Source organism: Prenolepis imparis, unplaced genomic scaffold, assembly GCF_030444845.1.
Source record: "Prenolepis imparis isolate NDT839.2.m4 unplaced genomic scaffold, iyPreImpa1.0 SCAF_13, whole genome shotgun sequence".
Lineage (NCBI taxonomy): Eukaryota > Metazoa > Arthropoda > Insecta > Hymenoptera > Formicidae > Prenolepis > Prenolepis imparis.
The window spans coordinates 2,239,774-2,253,528 of NW_028141171.1; the positions used below are offsets into that span (position 1 = coordinate 2,239,774).

The window sequence follows — 13,755 nt, forward strand, 5'->3', positions numbered from 1 at the left end:
AAGCAGTGGTATCAACGCAGAGTACTATTAATGAGACTTTTGCGATTAAAATGACACCAAACACGACATAAATCGGATGATTTTTAATTAAAAGTAATTAAAATTTTGATTACATTTTTAATTAAAAATCATCCGATTTATGTCGTGTTTGGTGTCATTTTAATCGCAAAAGTCTCATTAATCCGTTAAAATTATTTTCAATTCGATATATTGCGAATTATCAAAATTTTATTTTCTATAGTAACATGACATATGATATATGAAAGATTAGATAAAGGAAGCCTCGCGAGGAGACTTCGGAACTCTTTGATGATACGTCATCTCGCTCGCTCTTTATTCGTTCTCGCTCTCGCTTCGACGACAACGGGAACCTTTCCTTATCTACGATAATTCACGCGAATATAAACATTTTATACATAAAAATTAAAACTTTTAATTTGTATTTTATCGATTTGGAAATAATTTTAATGGATTAATGAAATTTTAGCGATTAAAATGACACCAAACACGACATAAATCGGATGATTTAATCTTTAATCCATTAAAATTATTTTCAGCAGACAAAATGCGAATTATAAAAATGTTATTTTCTATAGTAAGATGACATATACATATACATATGTATTCGTGAAATACTATAAATGAAGAAAGCCTCGCGTAAAAGACTGCCAAACTGACGACATGATCTCGTTTTCCTCCTCGCTTCGACATCCGGAGACCTTTAATATAATTAATCTATATATATATATATATATATATATATATATATATAATAACAAATATATAATCACGAATTTAAATGTCTTATGAAATATATAAGGACTTAAACCTTTATTTTTTATTTTACCTTTTTGAAAGTAAATGTATAATAGATTAATGAAATTTTTACAGTTATTAGAACGACATCAAACACACGATGACGCATGAATCGGATAATTTTTAATTAATAAATATATATGAATAATCAAAAATTATCCGATTTAAGTCGTGTTGATGTCTTTTAATTGCAAAAATTCAGTAAATAAATATATTATAAAATGTATATAATTTTACTTTTACTATTTTAATTATATAATTTTAATTTTAATTTTATATAATTATATTTTTAATTTTATATAATTATATATAATTTTATATAATTATATAATTTTACTTTTACTATTTTAATTGTATATATGCGCACATATATATAATATATATTCATCCGTGCGCGTACGTAGTGTATATATGTATATGTTAAAATGTAAAATATCGCATATAAAATATATATATATATATATCTTTTTATAAATTTATTTATATACGCGAAATGTATTTCTTATCTATAATTTATGGATATAAGATGTGTGGACACACATGCGTAAGAAATGATTTTAGATTTTACTTCTAGAAATGAAAGTGGATGTATTTAGCACGGACATGAACCAAATAATCGATGGTATCGAAAAGTGGATGTGGATACGTAGTTCCAATTCCTAAAAGTGGATGCACGGCGCTGCTGTACGGCCTAGTAAAAGCGTCCCACGAAAATCGCCGGCATGGCCTCTCTCAGGCTTCTCTCTGACTATAGTCATACACAAATGTACACAAAAAGACACACTGACTCATAAATACCGGCTCATGTTCGAAATCCTTAGGGCGCAGTCCCATGGTGCGGAACATGCGGAATGCGGAATTGGCGGAACGAAAGTTCGTCCAATCACAGACATTCCGTCAATTGCGTTCCGCTGAAATGCATTTTCCTATGTTCCATGGAGCAGAAAACGCGGAAGCGCAATTGGCCATTTACAAGATTCTTTCTCATAGATCCTTTTGTTGTCTCTATCGGAACAGTGTATATTATTTGGCTCGCGCAGGGCATGTTCCGATATACACTGCCAGTACTGAAAAGCTATAGTTTACGTTACGTATATTATATATTTTCAGTACTGGCAGTAATATCGGAACATGGGGGCAGATTACGCTTCCGCGTTTTCCGCTCCATGGGACATAGAAAACAAATTTTTGCGGATCGGATTCACATATATACATATATCCATACATCCGTCAAAATTCATGAATTCCATAGCTTTCGAAACTGATAATAATTGTTAATTGCTATGAACTTTATCTCGAGGACAGGCAAAATATCTTCTTTCTTTACTAAATATAGGTCGCATCTAATATATTTTCGTTTTTAAAAAAATTTTTTTTTTTTCTGCGATTATATATATACAAATATATGAATAATATATAACTTATTTATAATCTTGTGGCGTATATATAGTTTCTGCTTTTTAATAAATATATATCAACTTTATTTTAATTCATTTAATAACTCGCAAATAACGAGAAACAATTAAAAAGAAAAAATATAAAAGTAAAAACAAATTATATAATATAAATTAAACTAAATAAATATCTCTCATTTTCATTTATAATTTTCAATATGCCTTTTTTTAACTGCTAACATTGATCGTTTGCGTGTTTAATTTATTATGTTATTCGTTTTTACTGATATATATTTTTTAATATCTACATATGTTATTAGGTCTGTATTTATTTATTATTATTTCTATCTTTTATATCCAATGACATTTTTAAAATTATTAATAATTTTGCTGAAAATGATCACGAACGTCCGCTAATGTTTTTACTCGTGTTTTTATGTCTTTTTTGATTAACGCACATACATGCACAAGTAATTCCGCAAATAAATGCGGATAAAATAGAAACTTGCGGATAAAAATCGGCGGAACGAACGTAAAACAGGTCGAACCAATCACAAGCGTTCCGCCAATTCCGCAATCCGCATGTTCCGCACCATGGGACTGCGCCCTTACTAGAGGAACTCTACATATATGTATAGAGACCCTATAAGCTCCTTGTACAATGCTAAGCGATAGCGATAGGAATAGCGATAACGATAGAAAAATATCTATTCTCTGTTCTTATTGGTGGAATAAAAAATATTTACCAATAGAAACAGAGGTTAGATATTATTCTATCGCTATCGCTATTCCTATCGCTATCGCTTAACATTGTGCAAGGGGCTTTAGAGTCTCGCCCAATGACATATATATATAGACGAAGCATTCCTATACTTTTACTGTAGCAGCGAGTGAAGCCGGAAATTGGCAGAATACGACAGAGTGAGATAGTTATTTTGACACTCTTCTTTCTCACTCTATTTTCTTTCTCTTTCTCACTCTATCTTTTGGCTGTCATGACAGTATACTTGACAGCTTTGACAGCTAGAGGGCGGCCATATTCTCTTCTGTACGATAGAGTGAGAAAAAAGAGTGTCAAAACAACTATCTCACTCAGTCGTATTCTGCCAATTTCCGGCTTCACTCCACAGATGGAATGCTTCGTCTATATATATATGTCATATTGACTATCCAGATAGCCAAATCTGTCAAGAGCATGTATTAAAACTGTGTGCTATATATTTTTGCCCGCAAAAAAACTGCAGATTTTATACAAAACATATTATATCAGATAATGATAGCAGAACGTTGGCAGAAATGTTATAAAATCTGCTGACATAATTTGGCAGCAAGTCAGTAGCAGAAATCATGCAGGATTTGTATAGAATTATCATAGCAGATTGGTAGTAGAAACCGAGCAGGATTTGCGCAACGCAGTTTGGTGTCAGATTGACGGCAGAAATCGAGCAAGATTTGCGCGCGCACAATCTGATGGCAAATTGACAACAGGATCTGCATTTTGCAGTTATTTAATAGTTCCTTCACCTACCGCTATGTGATGTATTTTCTCGCAATCAAATTTCTGTTAAAAATAGATATAAAGTCTGCAAGTCGTGGCTATTAATAAAAGATCAAAAATATATTTTTCTATCAGTTTAATTTTTGATATCTGACAAGTCTAACATGAGAATATTAAACTTATTAGAATCAATAGGATATACATGAAAAATTATCCATTTACTTTCTATTTAAAGCATAAAGCAGAATTTAATTCTCATAAATTATATCTTAAATTTTATAAATTATAAATTTAATTATTTTTACAATTTATTTTATTAATTTAATTAATAGATTAAATTGAACATTTAATTGCTATGTGAGATATAACTACATACAATATAATATGTTATACATTAAATATCATATTTATGAAAAAAAAAATTATAAGTAGCGGATAACACGTCTTATGCATCTGTTATATTCATCGAAAAATATTGAATTTTATTATACAATACTTATATGTTCAAATGGCAAGGAACTGCAGATCCTGCTCGATTTCTGCCGCCAATCTGCTATTAGATTGCGTTTGACAGATCTGCTCGGTTTCTGCCGCCAATCTGCCATCAAACTATATGTGCAGATCTGCTCGGTTTCTGCCTCCAATCTGCTGTCAGATTTTGCTTACTAACTATGCTAGCAGAATATCATCAATTGCGGACACAGTGGATAGGAATCTGCTGTAAAGTCATGATTAGATCTGCTGTCATACTGCCGACATGCTGCTAACATTTTGCTATCTGGGTATGTTTCCACCGAGGGTTCAAATCGGGTCAGGGTTGGGTCAGAGTCGAGTTGGCTTGCCTGTTTCCACCGAATCAGAGTTGATCAGAGTTACACTAGGGTTACGGCAGGAAGAATAGAGATAAGGAGGCCGAACTATGTGTTTGGGATGTGCGACCAAAACCGAGGCCCGATAGTAGTACCTATGGTACCTATAGGTGGCGTTGCAATCACAAGATGCTCGTTAGTTTGAGAAAGAGGAGAGATTGCAGGATGAGGAGCAAGAAGGATAGAGAATGACTAATACTCTGCTAACACAAAAGTCCACCGTGTACGTGTGAGTTCCGTGAGGCAAAAGCGCAACCTTGCGGAGCATTAATAAACTACATTTAGGCTTGGAATTCTGTCGCACTTTTCGATAATTCCTCCATGCTAATTCGGCCTCCTTATCTCTATTCTTCATGGGTTACGGCAAGGTTAAACGTTACCAATTGTACAAAATAAAAAATCAGCTACAACAGTATCCTAACCACAGTATATCCAGTAGCGCAACTCCCTCGATTTTGTGTTGGCCAAAATGGAGTGCGCATGCGCAAAGTAAGCGAGTTGCCCGGTAGTGCCATCTGAACTTCTGTCTCACTCACTCTTACTTGTTTCGGTCTCTCTCAGTCTCATTTAAATGCCTCAACACATTTAAATGCTCTCTTTAAATGTTTATGTGTACATTTGATGGCAGAAATTGGCGGCAATAGTTAGAGAACAAACAAGAGTGAGCGAGAGAAAAGTTCAGATGGCATTACTGGGCAACTTGCTTATCTCGCGCATGCGCACTCCATTTTGGCCAACACTAACTTCAAAGGCGCCGACAGAGAGTTGCGCTACTGGATATACAGTGTCCTAACATTGGTTATGTTAACTCTCATAACAAAATATGGATTCGAGAACGATAATGTTAATTTCGCAATATCAAAGTAATATGCAGAAATTATTTCTTATTTTACAAGAGCGGCGACGAAACTTGTAAAGAAAGGCAATGAATTATTAAATGCAAGAGTGCAGGAACACTTGTTCTAGTAAGGTAGCTATACAGATGGCGGTAGTGTTGGTATTTTTTTTTATTAGTTGGTTGCACTGTGTAAGCCTTGGTGTAAGCATTTTTTAGGAACGCATTCTTCTTCTTCTGAGACTACGACTAATGGCGACATGTACCACGTTTATTTTTCTTCTCTGTAATTAATAAAGAGATACTTTAAGCTAAAGCTTGTTGGTTTACTGCACAACCTAACAGGTTATGGGCCCAGCTCTATACAGAGCAACGTAATAACGGCAGTGCGGTACCCGGGTAACGGAACGACCGTGGCGGACATCTTGTTGCTGGCGTGTCGGTTAAAAATGAAACGTGCTGCTAGTTTTTGGCGATCCGGGTAATAATGGATCAGTTAACATCAACCACAGTGGGCGTTGTAAAGCTGGAAGGCGCCAAAAACTGGAACGTGTGGAAATTCCAGGTGGGTGTATTATTGCGAGGTCTCGGGGTTTTCGAGATCACAGAAGGTACGAGAGTGAAACAGAGGTAGCAGCAGATCAGCAAGCATGGCTGAAAGAAGATTCCAAAGCTCAAAGTTTAATCGTAACAAGATTGTCAGAGTCTGTAATGCTGCATATTCTGACATGCACGAGTGCAGCGGAGATGTGGAGAAAGCTGCATAGTGTGTACGAGCAGAAGAGTGACACCAGTATTCACATGGTGCAACAGCAATTTTTTCAACTGAAGTATACTCAAGGTATGGAGATGTCTCTATTTATATCAAAAGTACAAGAGTTTCAGAATAAACTGAAACAGCTGGGTGAAGAAATATCGGACAAATTTGTTATGACAAAGATTTTGATGTCCTTGCCTGAGGGATACGGCCATTTTGTATCAGCGTGGGAGTCGACATCAGATGAAAGACGCTAGATAACTTAATAGCGAGACTGTTGGTCGAGGAGGAACGGCTGAAAGCGAAGATGGATGCTTCCGAGAAGAGCGTTGCAATGATTGCAATGAAGAAAAATATAAAGTGTTTTAAGTGTGGACAGTCGGGACACTTTAAGAAAAATTGTAAAAACAACAGCGATAATCGGAACATGAAACGTTGTTATGTGTGTAATAAAAAGGAACATTTGAAACATGAGTGCCGGTTCAATAATGACAATAATAATAAAAAATAAGCAAAAGACAGTAAGGATAGTAATGCATTTATAGTGACAGCCATGATTGGTGATGGACAACCGCGTTATAATAAATGGCTGGTAGATAGTGGCGCTAGTGAACACATGACTTTCGATCGCACCTTATTTGTGAGCTACAGCACGCTGTTAACTAAAAGGTCGGTGATCATAGGTGACGGAAGAAAATTAGACGCTGTTGGTGTGGGACAGATAGCAGTAAAAGCGTTTAATGGAAAATGCTATATTGAAACTACGTTAAATAATGTACTACATGTGCCTGATTTAAAGATGAATCTATTTTCTGTAGCAAGCGCAGTAAATAAAGGTTATAGCATGAAAACAGACATTAATAAATGTGAATTTGTAAAAGACAATAAAATAGGTGCCATCGCAATGCGTGATGAAAAAGTTTACATGTTGGATTTCAAATGTGAAAGTTCTAATGTTTCAGCGAACGTAGGGTGCAGCTTGAAGGAATGGCATCAGAAGCTGGCACATCAAAATTTTGATCATGTCAAGGACATATTAAAGAATAATAATATCAAGTTTTCAGGAAAGGCTGACACTTGTACGGAATGTTTGAAGGGAAAGCAGCATAGATTCCCATTCCAGAGAAGCGAATCGTCTACATTAAGAGTGGGTGAACTAGTCTCTGCGGACGTGTGTGGACCGATGGAGGAAGCTTCAATTGGAGGTTCCAGATACTTTCTACTATTGAAGGATGACTACTCAAATTACCGCACCGTATACTTTATGTCACATAAATCGGAAACAGAAGAAAAGATCAAACATTTCTTGAAATTTGCAAAGACCACCACAGAAAGTAAGATTCGAACCATACGAAATGATAATGGCCTGGAGTTCGTCAACACAAGAGTAAAAAAGCTCCTGGAAGAAAAAGGTATAATCCTGGAAGAAAAAGGTATAAAATGAAACAACTGTCTCCTATACTCCAAAGCAGAATGGAAAAGCAGAGAGGGACATGAGGACAATAGTAAAGGCAGCGCGGACCATGTTGCAAGCAAAAAATTTAAACAAAAACTTGTTGGCGGAGGCCGTGAACACATCAGTATACGTACTAAACAGAACCAGTAAAAGTAGAGCGGAAAAAATAACACCGTTTAAACTGTAGACTGGAAAGGACTTTAATCTAAAAAATTTGCAGGTATTCGGTACTGAAGCCTATGTACTTTAAAGAAAAACGAAGAAAATGAGACCTTAAGACTGAGAAAGGAATCTTCGTAGGTTATGGAGAAATAACAAAAGGTTACAGAGTGTATTTTCCAGAGAAAGAAACCGTAGAGATTAAAAGGGATGTAATATTCGTCACACAAAATGAAGTGAAAAACTGGAAAGAAGAAAATAGGCAACACTCCACATGCTTGTAAGATGATTTAATAATGGAACAAATGGAGGATGGCGAATCCGAACAAAATGAATTAAGTATCGACAATGAAGATGAAAGCGAACCTCAGATTGAAGAAATTCAAGAAACAAAGGGAGATAGTAGTGAAGAATACGAAACGCCAAATGAAGAGATAGATATACTTACTAATACAACTCGGAGTGGAAGACGTGTAAGAAGACCACAACGATTAAATGACTACGAGACAGGCTTTGTTATAAGCCTTGATAACGAACCTACGAGTTATGCAGAAGCCATGAGAAGAGAGGATGCTGACAAATGGAAGGAAGCCGTAAATAATGAACTGAGTTTGTTAAACGAGAACAACACGTGGACTGTAAGTAACCCAGATAGCAAAATGTTAGCAGCATGTCGGCAGTATGACAGCAGATCTAATCATGACTTTACAGCAGATTCCTATCCACTGTGTCCGCAATTGATGATATTCTGCTAGCATAGTTAGTAAGCAAAATCTGACAGCAGATTGGCGGCAGAAACCGAACAGATCTGCACATATAGTTTGATGGCAGATTGGCGGCAGAAACCGAACAGATCTGTCAAACGCAATCTAATAGCAGATTGGCGGCAGAAATCGAGCAGGATCTGCACAGTTCCTTGCCATTTGAATATATAAGTATAATAAAATTCAATATTTTTCGATGAATATAACAGATGCATAAGACGTGTTATCCGCTACTTATAATTTTTTTTTTTCATAAATATGATATTTAATGTATAACATATTATATTGTATGTAGTTATATCTCACATAGCAATTAAATGTTCAACTTAATCTATTAATTAAATTAATAAAATAAATTGTAAAAATAATTAAATTTATATAATTTATAAAATTTAAGATATAATTTATATGAGAATTAAATTCTGCTTTATACTTTAAATGGAAAGTAAATGGATAATTTTTCATGTATATCCTATTGATTCTAATAAGTTTAATATTCTCATGTTAGACTTGTCAGATATCAAAAATTAAACTGATAGAAAAATATACTTTTGATCTTTTATTAATAGCCACGACTTGCAGACTTTATATCTATTTTTAACAGAAATTTGATTGCGAGAAAATACATCACATGGCGGTAGGCGAAGGAACTATTAAATAACTGCAAAATGCAGATCCTGTTGTCAATTTGCCATCAGATTGTGCGCGCGCAAATCTTGCTCGAGTTCTGCCGTCAATCTGACACCAAACTGCGTTGCGCAAATCCTGCTCGGTTTCTACTACCAATCTGCTATGATAATTCTATACAAATCCTGCTTGATTTCTGCTACTGACTTGCTGCCAAATTATGTCAGCAGATTTTATAACATTTCTGCCAACGTTCTGCTATCATTATCTGATATAATAAGTTTTGTATAAAATCTGCAGTTTTTTTGCGGGCAAAAATATATAGCACACAGTTTTAATACATGCTCTTGACAGATTTGACTATCTGGGTAAGTTACCCGAAGGTAAAAAAAGCAATAAATAGTAAATGGGTATTTAAAATTAAGAGATTAGGTAATAATGAGATTAAGTACAAAGCGAGGCTAATAGCTAGGGGCTTTGAACAAAAAGAAAATTTTGATATTCATGAATTGCATGCCCCTGTAGCAAAGTTAAATACATTTAGAGTGTTTATGTCTATAGTTACAAAACTGAATTTACCAGTGTTTCAAATGGACGTATGTAGGGCGTTTCTTAATAGTAAAATCGAAGAAGATGTTTATTTAAAACTTCCAGAGGGTATTAAAATTAATAATAACAAAAATGCTGTGTGTAAATTAAATAAGTCAACTTACGGTTTTAAAAAGTCCCCAAGGTACTGGAATCAAACATTTGATGAAGTGGTGAGTTTAGAAGGCTATATAAAATCAAGCAAAGATTGTTGTTTGTATACAAAATGTAACGACAGTATCAAAATGTTTGTGCTATTATACGTTGATGACATCTTATTGTTTGGAAATTGTAACACTGAAATTAGAAGATTGAAAGAAGTATTATCTAAATCGTTTAAAATGAAAGATATGGGAAAGATAACAAAATATTTAGATATGAACATAGAGCAGGACCTTAAGAAGGATATAACAAAAATTAATCAGACTGAATACTTAAAAAATGTTTTAGAAATATATGGTATGTTAGAGTGTAAATATTTATCGTTACCTATAGATAAGAACTTCAAATTTGAAAAAGAACCAAGTCAGAAAGTAAAGAGATAGAGACTGAATGTAGAAAGTTAATAGGCTGTCTAATGTACGCTGTAATGGGTTCTAGACCTGATATATGTGCAACTGTTACAATGTTAAGTAGATTTCAAGACTGTGCAAGTGCAATGTTATACCAACTTAAAAAATGTATTAAAATATATAAAAGGTACGATTGATTTGGATCTAGTGTATAAGAGAGACGATAGTAATACTGTAGAAGGTTTTGTGGACAGCGATTGGGGAGGTAATCCACAAGATAGAAAATCTACAACAGGTTATTGTTTTAAAGTATTCAACTGTACTGTGATATGGTCGTCAAAGAAGCAACATTCCGTTGCAATGTCAACCACAGAGTCAGAATACACAGCTCTAAGCACTGCAACTAGCGAAGCTTGTTGGCTCAAGGAGCTGTTGTTAGAATTCGGTATAAGTGTCGATTGTATAACCTTATACGAAGATAATCAGTCAGCAATTAAGATTGCACATAATCCTGCTAATAGGAGAATAAAACACTTAGACATCAAACATTATTTTATAAAAGAAAAGTTGGATGCAGGCATTATTAATATTAAATATGTATGTACTAGTGAACAGATAGGTGATATATTTACAAAACCACTGGGAGGTAATTCTTTTAAAAAATTTAGAGATAAAATCCTAAATACAAAACAGTGAGAAAACGTAGTAAGCAGTACAGCATATTAAGTTAATCATTCGTCGTTAAGTGATTGTAAAAGCGTCATTTTCTGTTGTTGTTTCATTTTTTTTATTTTGGTGTTTTACGAAATAATTCATTGAAAGGGAGTGTAAAGAAAGGCAATGAATTATTAAATGCAAGAGTGCAGGAACACTTGTTCTAGTAAGGTAGCTATACAGATGACGGCAGTGTTGGCATTTTTTTTTATCAGTTGGTTGCACTGTGTAAGCCTTGGTGTAAGCATTTTTTAGGAACGCATTCTTCTTCTTCTGAGACTACGACTAATGGCGACATGTACCACGTTTATTTTTCTTCTCTGTAATTAATAAAGAGATACTTTAAGCTAAGGCTTGTTGGTTTACTGCACAACCTAACAAAACTGTTGGCAACACTACAACTAATAACTCTACGGCGGTCGTTTCCATCGAATCTCATTTGGACTCTACCTTAAAATTTTATTGGGTAGGGTTCAACTTCAAGTTTGGTGTTTCCACCGTAAGAACGCTCACCCCAACCCGACAGATGGCATTGCAATCACAAGATGCTTAGAGACCCTCTAATAAGAGTAAGGCTCTGTAAGAGCAGGTATAATCGTCCGCCATTTTCGGTCCAACCGTATGTAAAAGTAGGTTCTCGCATATATAGGACACGTACGTCAATACGCCTTCCGGTCTCGCGATTAACCTAAAAATTAAACTTAAATATTTATTCCTTAAACGCGCGACAGTAAAATTCGTGTTATAAGTGTTGTATTTTTCGTTAATCAACGCTTCGTGTCTCGATTTCATTGCCGCATAGTCCTACTTGGATTTTTTTGATTGTCGTCAGTTGACATTTTACAAACAGCCAAAACTTAATCTAAAAACACAAAATATGAAAATATGACAAAACTGCAATATAAAGACAATTTTTTGCGATGAATATTATTTAAATAAACATACCTTCGGCCCTTGAAATTGCTCCAAAAACGTGCTGATCCAAATACGTGCAATAAAACGGAGACACGATGTGTTGATTTACGAAAAATACGACACTTATAAAACAAATTCTACTGTCGCGCGTTCAAGAACACACCTCTAATCAATTAAAAATCAATCAATACTTATTTTGAGTTTCACATAAGTTTAATTTTTAGGTTAATCGCGAGACCGAAAGGCGTATTGATGTACGTGTCCTATATATATGCGAGAACCTAACTTTTACATACGGTTGGACGGAAAATGGCGGACGATTATACCTGCTCTTACAGAGCCTTACTCTTATTAGAGGGTCTCTAAGCATCTTGTGATTGCAATGCCATCTAGTCGGGTTGGGGTGAGCGTTCTTACGGTGGAAACACCAAACTTGAAGTTGAACCTTATATTTAATATATTTAATTTTTTATATATTGTGCCCAAAGTTTAACGTCATAAAATTTTGTCCTTCTCGAATTACGTGGAACGCTACGCGCGAAAAGCGAAATCTCGTGCCTGCCGCCGCACGAGTCCACGGGACGCTCATCGTTGGTGAGACAAAGCCAGAGCGCTAAATTGTTGGTCCTTGTCTGACTCATCGGTTTGGTTCTCAACTCGGTTCTTATCCGAGTAGTTCGGATATGAACCACATCACGGATTCGAACCATTTCTACGTTTTTTACCGATCATAACGACGTAGTTTATGTCCACTTTCTCAGGGGGCGCATCAGTACACGCGTCCACCGAACCGCGGTGGCCGCTCTCAGGTTTCTCTCTGCTGTAATAAAGAACGCTTTGGTGTCACTAGTGTCAGAGAGAAGCCTGAGAGAGGACATGCCGGCGATTTTCGTGGGACGCTTTAACTAGGCCGTACAGCAGCGCCGTACATCCACTTTTAGGAATTTGTACTACGTATCCACATCCACTTTTCGATACCATCGATTATTTGGTTCATGTCCGTGCTGAATACATCCACTTTCATTTCGAGAAGTAAAATCTAAAATCATTTTTTACGCATGTGTGTCCACACATCTTATATATATCCATAAATTATAGATAAGAAATACATTTCACGTATTATATATAAATAAATTTTAAAAAAAATATATATTGTATATATATATATATTTTATATGCGATATTTTACATTTTAACATATACATATATACACTACGTACGCGCACGGATGAATATATATATGTGCGCATATATACAATTAAAATAGTAAAAGTAAAATTATATAATTATATAATTAAAATTAAAATTATATAAGTAAAATAGTAAAAGTAAAATTATATACATTTTATAATATATTTTACTGAATTTTTGCAATTAAAAGACATCAAACACAACTTAAATCGGATAATTTTTTATTATTCATATATATTTATTAATTAAAAATTATCCGATTCATGCGTCATCGTGTTTGATGTCGTTCTAATAATTGTAAAAATTTCATTTATCTATTATACATTTACTTTCAAAAAGGTAAAATAAAAAATTAAGGTTTAAGTCCTTATATATTTCATAAGACATTTAAATTCATAATTATATATATATTTGTTATTATATATGTATATAGATGTTATACAATATGTATATAGATTAATTATATTAAAGGTCTCCGGATCTCGAAGCGAGAACGAGAACGAGGATCATGTCGTCAGTTTCGCAGTCTTTTACGCGAGGCTTTCTTCATTTATAGTATTTCACGAATACATATGTTATGTATATGTCATCTTACTATAGAAAATAACATTTTTATAATTCGCATTTTGTCTGCTGAAAATAATTTTAATGAATTAAAGA

At 34.4% G+C, this 13,755-nt stretch overlaps 1 long non-coding RNA gene across 1 annotated transcript; it reads right to left on the minus strand.

The window, feature by feature from the left end:
- Positions 1 to 11,081: 11,081 nt before the first annotated feature.
- LOC145944565 (uncharacterized) lies at positions 11,082 to 12,150 on the minus strand. Its single transcript, XR_014426703.1, has 3 exons — positions 11,935 to 12,150; positions 11,440 to 11,851; positions 11,082 to 11,309 (listed from the first exon to the last, which is right to left on the minus strand). It is a non-coding gene; the product is annotated as an uncharacterized LOC145944565 (long non-coding RNA).
- Positions 12,151 to 13,755: the final 1,605 nt, after the last annotated feature.